This window comes from Gymnoscopelus microlampas, assembly GCF_963454915.1.
Source record: "Gymnoscopelus microlampas genome assembly, chromosome: 5".
In the NCBI taxonomy this organism is placed as follows: Eukaryota; Metazoa; Chordata; class Actinopteri; order Myctophiformes; family Myctophidae; genus Gymnoscopelus; species Gymnoscopelus microlampas.
This window is the reverse complement of record NC_139942.1, coordinates 49,777,932-49,792,594: the sequence shown is the minus strand read 5'-3', so window position 1 is coordinate 49,792,594 and position 14,663 is coordinate 49,777,932. Positions and strand designations below refer to the sequence as shown.

The window sequence follows — 14,663 nt, the reverse complement described above, 5'->3', positions numbered from 1 at the left end:
AGGAGTTTCTCTGTGTTTCTTGTTTGTTTTGAGTCTCCGGCGTTCAACAGGCATGGATCTGGATGTACTACAGTATCAGGGCTCCAGTATTGATCTGAGCAACAACATGCAATCTATGGCTTCATAATAATAACACAACTTTACCGGTTTCAGCTCTGATGCAATGTTTTCACTACTGTTCGTTGTGTGTGTGTGTGTGTGAAGGAAAATGCCGACAGCTTTCAACCTCACGTGTTGCTTGTGAGCGCTATAGTTTGGAAATTGTGCCAGTTACTTAATCACTTAAATGATGTACTACTGTACATAATGTGTTGTACATCAAATAGTGACAAATAGCTGATCTGCAAGCTCTTGTAGATCAAGTTATTTTCACCCAAATGTTCACCTACTGTATAATTATGTCCAGAATACAATAGAATAAGGACGATATAGGTTTTGTGCGGTGTTGCCCTGTCTGCTTATTATAAGCGACTTTGGGCTTGTTGTTCTGTAAAGTTTCTGGTTGTGTTTTTTTTGGGCGGGGGCTTGTTTCTAAGTGGCTTATTTGGGCTTGTTTTCATTGACCTGGTTGCTTACTGTATATCTCTCTGGATGTGGCAACACTGGCGGTTGTTGAGCCGTGCCGTGCCGTGCTGTTCTGTTCTGTGCCGCATAGACGTGGTGGGGACAACAAGGCATGCGTGACCACGTGTCTACATATGTCACATACCTCGCAGTAGACATGCAAGGCTGCATGTTACGTGTGCGAGGCTCTCTCTCTCTCTCTGTCTCTGTTGGCTCTCAAGTTATATGACCGTTATGTCAAGCCAGCCGAGCCCGCCGTCCCCCTCTCTCTCACTCTCTCACTCTCTCTCTCTACCTCTCTCTCTCTCGTCTACTCCTCTTCCCGCCATCCGAGTCGGTTCCTATACTTGCCATTTTCCCCCCGTTCCAATTATAGGGCTGTCACCTCTCTCCGTAACCTCGCTTCCTTCCCGCTGATTGCATACGGTGCGCACACCTGTTAGTCGCCCCGCTCTATTTTCATGCTCCCGTTGAGCAATTATATACGCTGAGCGTCTCGCTATATAGCCTGCGTGTCTCCTCTATCTCTCTCTCCTCCCGGCGTAGACTGTGCCGTGACCACCTGCCTTCCATCTTCTCCCAGAGGAAATGTTTTCTGAACTGGTTTAGACAGGAAGACCCAGACCTAAATAATGACTAAACATTGGTTCGGTCATGCGGTGATGTGATGTGCTTCATCATTCGTTTATATGTTGATCCTTCTGCCGACGATGTATACGCGTTCCTCACTTAAACCTTTAAGACCCGGGAACGCATCTGTGTGTCATTTTTTAGATTTCTTTGGCTATTCAAAAATAGCAGATCTGCAAGCTCGTATAGAGCGGCACCGAGTGCCGCTCTATACGAGCTTGTAGATCTGCTATTTTTTTTAGCAGATCTAGCAAATGGCGGAAGATTTGTACAAATCTCTGAATACATATATTATTTTTTAAACAACATTTTTAACTCAAATCTTTGCTTCTGGGGAGGTCCCTGGAACAAAACTTTTTAATTTCAAGGACCCCCAAAAGGATTTGTTCGCCGACCCCCCTCATCTCAAAATATGTTGTTTCAGGGACCCCCAGAAACAAAGATTTGAGTTAAAAATGTTTGCTTTAAAAAAATATATATATATATTCAAAGATTTGCACACATTTTCACGATTAAAAAAATATAGCAGATACAAGCACTATGAGCTTGTATATCTGCTATTTCTGAATAGCCAAAGAAATCAAAAAATGACACAGATGCGTTCCCGCATGGTCTTAATGGGTTAAAGCTGCGATCCAGGATGTATGATTAATGATTAAAATGTGGGATTAGGATGTTAATATACAACATACAGTATAATGAAATTGATTGTTCCGTTGCTTGATTTGGCTGAGTGCCCGTTGTAAAATGCTGGATAAACACACCCCTGGACCATTTGTCACTGTGCTTGTAAACATGTTGTTTACAATAATTCACCGTGCCGTTCCATGGATGTGTTACCATTATGTGCTTTAGATTCTTCCTAAGGGCTTACCTTTAGGAAAAGCAAAATCACAAGTGCTAATATGCTCCCTATACCTTGTGTATTTGTTGCACACTTTCACACTTTCACATTTTCACACACACACACACACACACGCACGCATGCACGCACGCACGCACACACACACGCACACAAGCACGCACGCACGCACGCACACGCACACGCACACGCACACATACCTTAGTAAAAGGAGCGCTCTTTTCATCCTGCATGTGTAAGGTTTTATATAAAATGCATTAATTTTTAAATCCCGTCAAAGGAAGGCAGATATTGCATATCGTCTTCCATGCATTTTCACAGCAGCTTCAGGCATTCACAGGAAAATATTCATATACTGTAGTGAAAATTGATATTAGAAACCGTTTTAAAAGGAACATATCTATAATTTGCATGTTGCTATATTTGGTAATGAAAATGTAACAAGCCACATAAAGCCATAATGCTTTAACAGCTAAGGGGGTTTCAGGCGCTATAAAAAAAAACGTATAGCTGATCTAAAATCACGTGGTGTAAACCACATCTTCTTGGGTCTTATTGCTTTAATATCTATCACATCCATTTAGACTTGTGGACCCTGGTTGACAGGTAGTACTGTCCAAAGCTCATGAGTTCAATATCCACCCTGGACCAAAGCGGAAGGAAGGGCACCTATACGGCTCTTGGCAGTCAGAGCATGTTTTATAGATGCCTGCGTGGTCTTTATCACGTGGCAGACCCCCCGGGTTCAACCAGAGGGTAGCTTTCATATGATAATGTAGAGAGACAGGTGCGGTGATTGCATCTGACACTGTCACTGCCCCCCCCCCCCCCCCCTTTAGCTGGATTCAAACCCGGGTCATTGTGGTTAGTATGTTATGTGGTCCGTGTTAAACTTCTCTTTATGCCACAAGGTGCCAATGCACGCAGTGTTTATGTTATGTCTTTTATTGGCGTTCCCTAATAGAATTCCTCACCGGACAAATGCCCTGGCAGTGGTGTAAAGTAACTATGTACATTTACTCAAGTACTGTACTTAAGTACAATTTTTTTGTTACTTTTTACTTTAGTACAGTTTTTCCAATTTGCAATACTTTTACTTCTACTCCACTACATCTCACAGGCAAATATTGTACTTTTACTCCACTACGATCTGAAAACTTTAGTAACTAGTTACTTTGCAGATACTGTATAGATTACTATATTATAAAACATACAGTAACAACTTTAGCCCTATCTTATACATACAGTAGGCTGTTTGAAAATAGCCGATCTACAAGCTCACAACGTGCCGTGGTGCGACGCGTTGTGAGCTTGTAGATCTGCTATTTTCAAACATTCTATTACATTCTTTACTTTTGGATACTTTTAAGTACATTTTGATGCCAATACTTTTGTACTTTTACTCAAGTAACATTTTGACATTTTGTGGTTATCGCTACTTTTACTTAAAAGTAAAAATATATGAGTACTTCTTCCACGACTGTAAAGGAGGGCCTGGCATGCAGAGGGTCTCTGACATATGGGCAGCATGGCTGGCTGAGGGTGTCAGACCATGGAGATGGGCCAGTGGGCACAGCTCTCTCTCTCTGGCTCTATAACATCACTGGGACAGCTGGAGGCATCTCTATGATGTACTAAATGTTCTGTCTCTCATTCTGGATATTGTTCTCTCTCTCTCTCTCTCCTCCCCACCTCTACCTCTACCTCTGTGCGTGTGTGCGTGTGTGTGTCTCTCTCTCTCTCTCTCTCTCTCTCTCTCTCTCTCTCTCTCTCGCTCTCGCTCTCGCTCTCTCTCTCTCTCTCTCCTAGACTTTATTGGCGTGCACACTCTTACATCTGTCTGTACAAGTAATGAGTTCACCTTTAACCTGTTTTACAACAGCAAGCGCACTCACGGGCACACACACACACACACACACACACACACACACACACACACACACACACACACACACACACACACACACACACACACACACACACACACACACACACACACACAAATTACCCCCACACACACACACACACACACACACACACACACACGGGCACACGCGGGCACACGCAACTACACACTCACATAAACCTGCATAACCCTTTTAGAGGAGTGCTCTGACGCCCGCCTGAAGGCATCCACTATAAAATCACTGAGTGTTCCTTTAACTCTGAAAGATGTACAAATGGACCGGGTCCATTTGTACATCTTTCAGAGTTAAAGGAACACTCAGCGTTTTCCTGTGCAGCATTACTATGCTACGGCCACACCACAGAGAGAGAGAGAGAGAGAGAGAGAGAGAGAGAGAGAGAGAGAGAGAGAGAGAGAGAGAGAGAGAGAGAGAGAGAGAGAGAGAGAGAGAGAGAGAGAGAGAGAGAGAGAGAGAGAGAGAGAGAGAGAGAGATGAGAGATGAGAGTATTAGGAGGACAATAACGAGGCAATAAAAACAAATAGGATGAGAGTGGAGTAGATCTAGTGGTGAGACAATGAGATGGGGACTAATAACATGTTTGTCTACATAATGGATCTACAGTAGGACTTCATGTTGACCTACAGTAGGGACTTTGTGGGCTCTCTCCAGCTCTTTGGTAAACAGTAGGCTAAATGCATTTTCAGGTGGGTTGCCAAATTCAACCAATCAGGAGAGAGTACCCATTTATCAGCCTCTATTTTATAGTGCTCCACGGCGTTCAGTTTTTGTGCTGTTCATTGCTTTGTGTCATCACTTCCAATTTCACTTGATTGGTGATGCTTGTGTATCTCGTGTGAGTTCTCTTTCCTGATTGGATAGAATTGGTATCCCGATCTGAAATTGCATTTTTTCTTTTGGTTTACCAAAGACCTGGAGCGACCCCTGTTACTGCTGTAACACTCTATAGCAATGAGCACTTTATCATCATAATATAGAGCTGTTTAACGCTAACTTTAACAAAAACAATATAGCTTATCGCCAACTTTTAAACCCCAGTATCCTTATAGTGGGGAAGGCTTTCACAGAAAATACGCAATGCGTCGTGTTGTTTATAAAATACAATACAAATGTACAACTACAAATACAAACAAAAAAACAAACAATAAAAATGAATAAAAAAATACAAATTAACCTTATGAAATCAAATCCAGCAGTCCAGTCAAATTAAACAAATACACAAATAACAATTACATACTTGAGAAGTTACTTGGCAAGATATCTCTTGATGTGTTTTTTTTTAAGTAATTTTGTTATGGATTTTAGATAAGATGTTTTTGGGCAGAGCATTCCAGAGTTCTGTTGACCTATACACATACCTTGGTCATTTTTGTTCCAATGTTTTTGGAACAAAAACATTGATTTTAAAAAACAGTGATTTTTAGAAAATGTGTTGTTGGTGCTGTTTTTGTTCTTATGTTACCAGAAGCTGCTCCTCTGGTGTTGTACCCATGCTCAGAAGTCATTTTTTGAAGTCAAGTCGTGAGCTTGTCGATGGGCTGCTTTCACCGAAAGCTTTCCCCACAATAGAGTACAGAAGTCCTGACGTCACTCGTTCATCCCCTGGTTCGTAAAGTAATTTCTCTATGGAGAATAACATTGGGTCATCTTAGAATCGTCTCATATAAGAATTGTGGTCCAAAAATAAACAAACTGTCTCGGCGATATTGTCAGGGAGGTGGCTCTGTATCGTTTATGATAGTCAGTCACTTATATTTGATACAGTCTGTTTCTGGTGAAAATTTAACTAATTCGGCAGAAGTAACATTATCGTTTTTTCACCGTCAGTTGATGCTTCATATCCATAAGAGTCAAAACGCCGGGGTCATTTGTTTATTTTTGGAACACAGCTCTTATTTGATGCGATATTAAATACGTCTATGGGAATTCAGAATGGGTGTCGAAAACCGCGAACCAGGTAGGATGCTAGCTGGTAAACCCTCCCTCCGGAAATCTCATTTTCATTCGATGTCAGGAAGGAGTCTGGCATGAACGCCCATTCTGCAATATTGGGGAGTTTCCAGCGAAATCAGGACCTAACCGCGCCTATCAGCGTCGTCGCTCATCGTTCTGTGATTGACAGCTTACGTTGGCCAATCAGGTGGCGAGTTCGAGTGAGCCCGAATGAAGCCGAGTGCAGCCTGAGTGACGCCGAAAAAAGACGAACGGCAGCCATTGTTGTTGTCCGAGTGCCTTCACTGTTTACTTTAGTTTTTAAAACGGTCTCAAACTTCTTTTTTGAGGCACGGAATTTACTATTAAGATATCGTTTGGATAGAATTTAGTTGTTTAACTTCATATATGTGGTCAATTAATCATGACAGAGCCTATTTAAAAATATAAATTCAGAGAACCGGGAGGGGCGGGCTGTGACACGCATGTATCCGCATAAGGCAACCTATTTTGGGCTGGGCCGTCTCAAAAGTCCCGCTGCGTCATATTAGTGACGGAGGTCGTAAAAATCCACTGCAATAGGCTGAAGGGGAAAAACGATCATTGGCTGAAGGGGTTGTCAGTCAACGGTATTACTCCCGCCCAACTCCAGCCCGCAGCCAATATTGCAGAATGGGCGATCATGCCAGACTCCTTCCTGACATCGAATGAAAATGAGATTTCCGGAGGGAGGGTTTACCAGGCTAGTAGGATGCATAAATTACGTCAGACTTCGGTGCTCTATAGCAGAAAAGACCCCGAGGGGGTTTAAGTGGTTAATATCTCCAAGCGGTATTAAACATTATGTGAACTATAAAATGCATGGAGGTATAACCTACTTCCTTCCTTGGCCTGCTGGCATCGTGCCAGCATAAAAATTGGGTGCTGATGGGTGCAGCGTCCTGCGAGACGATGAACCCCAGACAGGCAGAGTCCGACTGACCCATTTGTTCAGACGGCTTGCCTTGTCTACAAATGTGCTTTTTTTTTTTTTTTTTTTTTTTTAGACGTGCACGCTGTAGGAATGAAAATAGCACTGGAGGGAGACGGGTGGGTGGGTGTCTGCGAGGAATTTAGGCCATCGCAAAAAAAGGTGTGCGTGTGTGAGTTTGTTTATTTATTTATTTTTCATTATTTTTTGGGATGCTGCCAGGGAGAAATGGAAGAGGGTTGAACTGGTGAAATGTATCGTATAGTCTCTCTGTTGGCATGGTGATGAATACTTATATGAGAGGGGGGGGGGGGGGAAGAGAGAGGGGGGGGGGGAGTCAGAGAGGGTTCGATTTGTGGGGGAAATAAATGAAAAACTGGGCATTTAATCACCACTCAAGCCCTATTTTCAAAACTTTTAAATAATGTTAATACATTCATTTAATTATTAAATTGTGATTTGTAAGAGGGGGCACGGTGGCGCAGTCGGTAGCGCTGTCGCCTCACAGCTAGAAGGTCCTGGGTTTGATTGGTCCCCGTCATCAGCGTGCATGAGCTTGGCCCTGGCCTCCCTAGGCTGGTGAGGGGAGTGTAGCGCCCAGGATAACTTAGAAAATTGGCACCGGGTGAAAAATACAAAATCGCGGGATGAAAAAAAATGAAAAAACGCACATGTCAGACAGTCTAAGGAAATGCTTGTATTTCATGTAGTCTGAGGAGAGAGAGAGAGGGAGAGGGAGAGGGAGAGGGAGAGAGGGAAAGACATAGGGAGAGGGAGATGATAGAGGATTTATGGGATGCTGACTGAGGGATCTCGGTGTGTTGATTAGGCTCTTGATCTGAGTGTGCACCTGGTGTGTGTGTGTGTGTGTGTTTGTGTGTGTGTGTGTGGAGTACGTGCATGTAAGGGTGTGCATGTACGTATGTGTGTGTTGTTGACCTTGAAAAATCCTGCTTCAAAGACATGAAGGATTCCTCTGTGCAATTACACACACACACACACACACACACACACACACACACACACACACACACACACACACACACACACACACACACACACACACACACACACACACACACACACACTGTGGCTGTCGGTGTAGAAGATTATAGCCATACTGACACAATGATAACCGATGCCCTTGGCAAGCGGCCACTAATACATGCATGGCCTGTATTACACACACACACACACACGCACACGCACACGCACACGCACATGGACTGTTCATTTTGTAGTGTTGCTACACAGCCTGACGGTTGCACTGCAGGTCACTTAGTAAAGATAAGTGACCTTGATCTGAAACACAATGACGTTATCCCCCGTAGCGTCTTCATCCTGGGCATCATGTCTGTGGAAACAAAAGCCCTTCTACAGTATACAAGGGTTAGGCTTTTAGATTGGTTATTTCAGCAGAGATTTGGTGTACCGTAGACGGAGCAAAAGAGGGGGTAGCCCCAGTACTAGACCGGAGGAGCCAGCCCTATCCAAGGTCTTGAAGGGCGGATCCAAAGCCTTGCGCTCGGTACCAGCGCCTCAAAAAAAAAAGGCATGGGTTTCCGAGGCTAGCCCAGTACAGACTCCTGGGGGACCTCGGTCAACAAAAGTGTAGGTTTTGGTTATGGGGTCATTTGATATTACCTCTGTGTGTTTGTGTGTGTGCGTGCGTGTGCGTGCACACGTAAAACATGTGCCTTGCGTAAAATAGCCGATCTACTGTACGCGCTCAACGTGTCACTTTGGCCAATGTTCCTCCCAGAATATGGATGCATGGGGTTCAAGTGGTTAATATAAGATACGAAAACTTTACATAATTATATACTGTACAGTGAAATGATATCTTTTTCTGGCCGTCGCTTATTTGAATGTCAGGTTGTTGGCATACCAATACTTTTGTACTTTTACTCAAGTAAAATTTTGAATTCCGGACTTTGTAACAGAGTACTTCGACATTGCAATATTGATACTTTTACTTAAGTAAAACATGTGAGCACTTTTTCCACCACTGGTTGGCATTAACCCTAGTGGGCATTCTAACCGTGCCTTGCCCCCCAGAGGCCCATGGCATACATGCATGCATGCTGCTGGCATGTTGGATCCGGGCAGCATCGCTACAATACTCCATCTTGTGAACTCTCTCTCAAACAACGCGCTCTATGAAGCCAAGTGCTGCTCTCTGCAGCCAGGCCATCTGCTGTTGTTATTCATGTGTTGTTGTTCTGTCTTCCTACGCAGGTATCATGTATCTGTCGCTGTATTTAGTCTTATGATACGTGGATTCAAAGTTGTCAGTCGCCATGACTGATTTCACTCATTTGGATTCCATAGAAGCCAGCATAGCATGTCTTCTATGAAAGCATGTTGCGTAAGAGAAATAGCCGATCTACAAGCTCTCAATGCGTCTGCATTGAGAGCTTTTTTGGTTGTGAGATTTAACATTTTCGGTTGTGAGATTACATTTTGCTTTAATCCATGCAGACATGTGTCTTCTAGGTCTTTCTGGTCTCATGTAATTATCTTCAAGACCCCCAGCTACCCCCCCCCTCTCTTTTTTCTTCTTTCCACTGTTTTATTGATTTTATTCCTTAGTCTTAGTGTTTCCCCCCCCCATATAAAGTTGTTTTTATGTGTTGTTTTCTCATGCCCTCCATGTAAAGCGTCTTTGGGTACTCAGGAAAGTGCTGTATAAATTCGATATATTATTATAAGACATTTCCCCCCACGCAACAGCAAAAGCTTTAGAGCTCATGAAGTGAGCTGTTATTGTATACCCGTCCTACAATCTCTGAAAGCTATAAGTCATTCTCTCACTGTGAGAAAGTACTCCTCGTACTGTATAGCCAGAAAAGCTGATTATAACACCAACGCATTTACTGGAAATGTATAAAGTTTGTTATTTTGCTACTGCTGTTTTCTTCTGTTATCTGGGAATATGCAACCACGGTTCCGTTGCAAAATATGTTTAGAAAGAACATAGGGCTCGCAACTCACTTATATAATGCTCCCAAACTTTATTGTGAAGGTTAAACCAGAGGAGGACCGTGAAGGAATAAAGTTTGGAGCGTTATAAAAGTGAGTTGTGAGCCGATCCGTCTTTCTAAATGATTTCACTGTTCTTGCGGTTTGGCTCAGCACCAAGATACTGTAGGGATGTGTGTGAAATTGTTCTTGAACACTTAACGGATGCAAAACATACCCTCGCAAAGTTCAGGTCCTGGCCAAGTACATGTTAAAGAGGCCACCATATCGGCCACGAAAGAAGACATCGCCTGGCTTTCTGATCTCCAAATTCATTCTCATGAGCGATCTAAACGTTCCTCTGCCTCCGACTGCACTAAGGAATTGTGTGATTATTTAAATAATCATGCAATGTATTAATTAGCATCTCCTCCTATAATACTCAACACAGTAGATCTAAGCAAATCTACTTTAAATGTACCCCATACCTCGACTGCAGTATTATGCAATTATGTTGTACCTACATTAACATTTTAAACCTTGTTATGTTTTTTTAATGATTGAATTGAAGAACAAGCATTTCTTGCATGATCTGTACAATAGTGACATTGAGTGTGCATGGAAATATTTTTTCATATCTCCATTCTCAGTAAGCATGCCCGCCCGTCTAAACACATTATTTGTGGGTGGGTCAACTCTTGGTTTCACAGAGGAGCTAATGTGATCAGGGAAGAGACTCTAATCTGATCAGGGAAAAAGGAATGCCTTTCCCGGACCGAGATTAGATCCACTAACACTGACGGAACTGCTTTTAGAGCTCCGAGAAATAAACGCAAGATCCAGAATAAGACATCCAAGTCAGAAAACTAATTTAAAATCTATTTAGGGAAATGTCAACAATCCCAATAAAATTCTGGAAACAAAATCAAATCATTGTCATGTTCCGATTTCACTTAAAGCCTCCCTGAAGACATTTCAGTCGACAGAAATTAAAGGAGTAGTTCACCCAAAAAAAGTGACTTGTTTTCTATCAATTACACGCCCCATGAAGCCTTGAATTCATGGATCTTTTTTTGTTTTTGTCACATTCCTAAGCCAATAATTGTGGCTGGTCAGTAGGAGACTCAATTGACCTGCATTTGAGTCTCCTACCGCAGACTCTGCCAGTCATCAAATGCTTGGTTTAGAAATGTGACAAAAACAAAAAAATCTCGATGAATTCAAGGCTTCAAGGGGTGTGTAATTGATAAAAAATAAGTATTTTTTTGGGTGAACTACTCCTTTAAGATGATATTGTTGGGAACTTCCATGAGCATTTTATATCAAGTGGGACTTTTTTTTAAAAACAATTGCAGCAGGCTCTCCAATTGCAGCTTTGTGACACCTCTATCCTTTACCCCGCTCACCTGGGGACCAATTTAGACCTACTTCTGGTGTGGAGAGAGCTGAAACGTATTGATCCCCAAGAACGTTTGTCTGGAACCGACAACCTGGATCTTTACCGTCTATTTTAAGGCTTGCAGATGATTGTGTTGCTCAGCCAGTTGCTCATGTTTTTAACCAGACCCTGTAGACTAAAGACTAAACTCCAAACCCCAAAATGTGGAGTTCAGACTATAGTTCGTGTATGTTGTCCCCTAGTCCAGTGGCTCTCAACCTATGGGTCGGGACCGCCAGCGCGGTCCCTGCATGCTTTTGGGGGTGAAGTCACACAAAAAAAGAGAGAAGAAAAAGCCCATTACTGCATCAAAAGTAGCCTAATCAACAAACTACACTATAAAAACTGGTGAAACATTGGCCAAATTGTCAAATAATATAAGAAAGAGGCAACATTTTTGAAAATATCAGATCTACAAGCTCACAACACCTGGCAACACGAGGCGTTGTGAGCTTGTAGATCTGATATTTAGATTTTTTTTGTAAATCGGCTATTTTCACAATATTTATCTGCGGAATCGAGTCAAACTAAATGTAATGCCTCAACTCCTACAATTCCAAGTGCTTACTAGAGTGGGGGGGTCCCCAGTTCAAATGTGATTGTTTTGGGGGGTCGCTGCCTGAAAAGGTTGAGAACCAGTGCCATAGTGAAGGGTGCAGGAGACTGGACTATGTTGTCCTATAGTGAAGGGTGCAGGGGACTGGACTATGTGAAGGGTGCAGGGGACTGGACTAATTCTGCAGTGTGGTGGCCTGTGCTGAGCGGTCCAAGGCATTTAATTATGTTGACCTTGAACTGCTGTTGGGCTCATGCACTGATGTCAGTATGGCTGACAGGGCTGTAGAGTGGCTGAGGAACTATACATCTGAACCCACTGTGTGTACTGATGGTTGGTGGTAAAGTACTGTAAAGTGTTGAGGTATTTTCTACTTTACTTAAGTATTTACAATATTCAATACTTTTACCTCTACTCCACTACATCTCAGAGGCAATTATTGTACTTTTTACTCCACTCCATAATTATTTGGAAAAGTTACTAGTTATTTTGTAGATTTTGATTATTATTACAAAGCATACATTAACCACTTCAGCATGTATACTTCGTCTATTGGAAAATAGCAGATCTACAAGCTCACAATACGTCGCATCACGCATTGTGAGCTTGTAGATCTGCTATTTTCTAAAGATTTGTATACATTTTGAACGTGTGAAATGGGACATTCTGCACAATGAATACTTTTGCTTTTGGTACTTGTACTTTGTACTTTGACTCAAGTACGTTTTTAATACAGGACTTTTACTTGTTACAGAGTAAATCTTCTTTGAAGTATTGATACTTTTTCTTCAGTAAAACATATGAGTACTTCTCCCATCTCTGATAGTTTAAAGTCACACAACTACTACAGTACATCTAGTCCATTCATTTGCCTCTTCTCTGTGTCAGGCTGTTGATGAGACTGTCCTTAAACAGCTGGCATGCCTCATTATTATGATCTGAAGTTTGGGTTCTTAATGCTAAGCAAACCAAATTCATTATCTTTTCCACGGCTCATTCCCAAAGAGTCTCATCTTACAAGTAATTAGGTTTTTTTTCCCCTCTCCCCCCCATATGCTGGCTCTCTTTGAGAGTGCAGATTGAGAACATTGAGTGAAGAAAGTGAAGGTTAGACTGGCTTTTAATTATCGGAATATAGGGCCTGCTCTGAGACAGTCATTAGGAAAACACTTGTTCAGGCTATATTCTACTGGTTCTCAAAGTGGGGTCCAGGGACCATCATGGTTCCTTGAGGGGCCTCCTTACAGGTCTGTAACTCTGAGAGTATAAAATGGAACCAAATGGACCCTTACAGGTCCATTTGGTTCCATTTGTACACTCTCAGAGTTGGGATCTATATAATTCTGGAACTTGTTACCATCTCACATTCATCTCACACAAAATGAATTATCATTCAAGATAGCTTTAAAGACACACTTGTTGCAGCAGACCACATGACCGGAATCTTAATCTTACAGTATGTTGTATTAAATCTTTGTATAATGTATTGTAATTATGTATTTTTCTTGTTTTTATATTTGTATGCATCTTATATGGACCCCAGGAAGACTAGCTGTCGCCCCGGCATCAGCTAATGGGGATCCAATAAACAATAAACAATGGGGGTCCTTGAAATTAAACCATTTTAGAACCACTGTTCTAGACAATAACAGGACATTATTTACATGCATGCAGCTACCTTTAATCTTGGACACTGTGTTTTGCAGTTCTCTACGTATTATATCCAACTAATTGTATATACACCACTGTGTACTTTGTGATCTGGTTTCTTGGTCTTCATTAAGCCTAAGGGATACGGAAGCACTGGGTCTATTTTTGTTTGCAAAGCCATACTGGGCAAACTCCCTTCATATCTGTGTGTTAATCTCTTATCACACACCAACAGCTGTTATCTTTTGCCTTCCAATAGATGGCTGCTCTATCAGGTAGACAGGATTTGGCTCACAACCGTGGCAGAACAGCTTTCTCCTCATTCTGTGTGCCCTGCTGGTCATGGAATAATAACCTCCAGAACAGATTCATGGTTTTTGTGTCTGCTGCTCTTTTCCGTGATTACTTGTAACGTTGTGTAATGCTGTGTGTTGTATGTGTGTAGTGTATGCCTTATATTTGATTGTCTCTGCCAGGCTGAAGGCGTGGCAGAGACAATCAAATAATAATATTTGCACCCTGTCTGTCCGTCCGTCCATCCGTGTGTGTGTGTGTGTGTGTGTGTGTGTGTGTGTGTGTGTGTGTGTGTGTCTGTGAACAGCTAATCTCCCGCACCGTTGGCCCGAAAGCCCTCAGCGAAACTTTGCACACACACTCCGTGGATGCCAGAGCAGAACCTCTGCCCCGGAGTTTTCAGATCGGCCTGTTATAGCGCCACCAGGAGGCCGATTTTTGCTAAAACTATTGTTAGATAGTAATGTTGTGCTATCTTGGCCAGGTCTCCCCTCGAAAAAGATGTTTTAATCTCAAGTGACTTCCTAGTTAAATAGAGGTTAAATAAATAAAATATAACAAACCTTTTTTTTCCAAAAAGCTTTAAAATGAGTGTGCCGTACAGTCATTCAGCCATTCACACACATTCGTAGAACACATATGTATTTAGACATGATGCCAAATGACTGGCAGAGAGGTGAATGTGCTCCTCGCCGAAGCCATTTCAGTCTCAGTCTCCCTCAGCGTTTTGCCTCAAACAACCCCCTCAGCCCCTTCGTCTATGAATTATTCCCTCTCTTGATTTCCCCCTTTCCAGCTCTCTTTTCTCATTTTCTATTTAATTAATCTCCACAGGAGATTAATGTATTTGCCCTTGTCTGTCTGTCCGTTGCTGTAGCCT

General features: G+C 42.3%; 1 protein-coding gene across 1 annotated transcript in view; it reads left to right on the top strand.

Annotated features, from left to right (window-relative positions):
• The window catches only part of lingo3b (leucine rich repeat and Ig domain containing 3b), a 109,708-nt gene that overhangs the window by 938 nt on the left and 94,107 nt on the right, over positions 1-14,663 (top strand). The window lies entirely within an intron of this gene.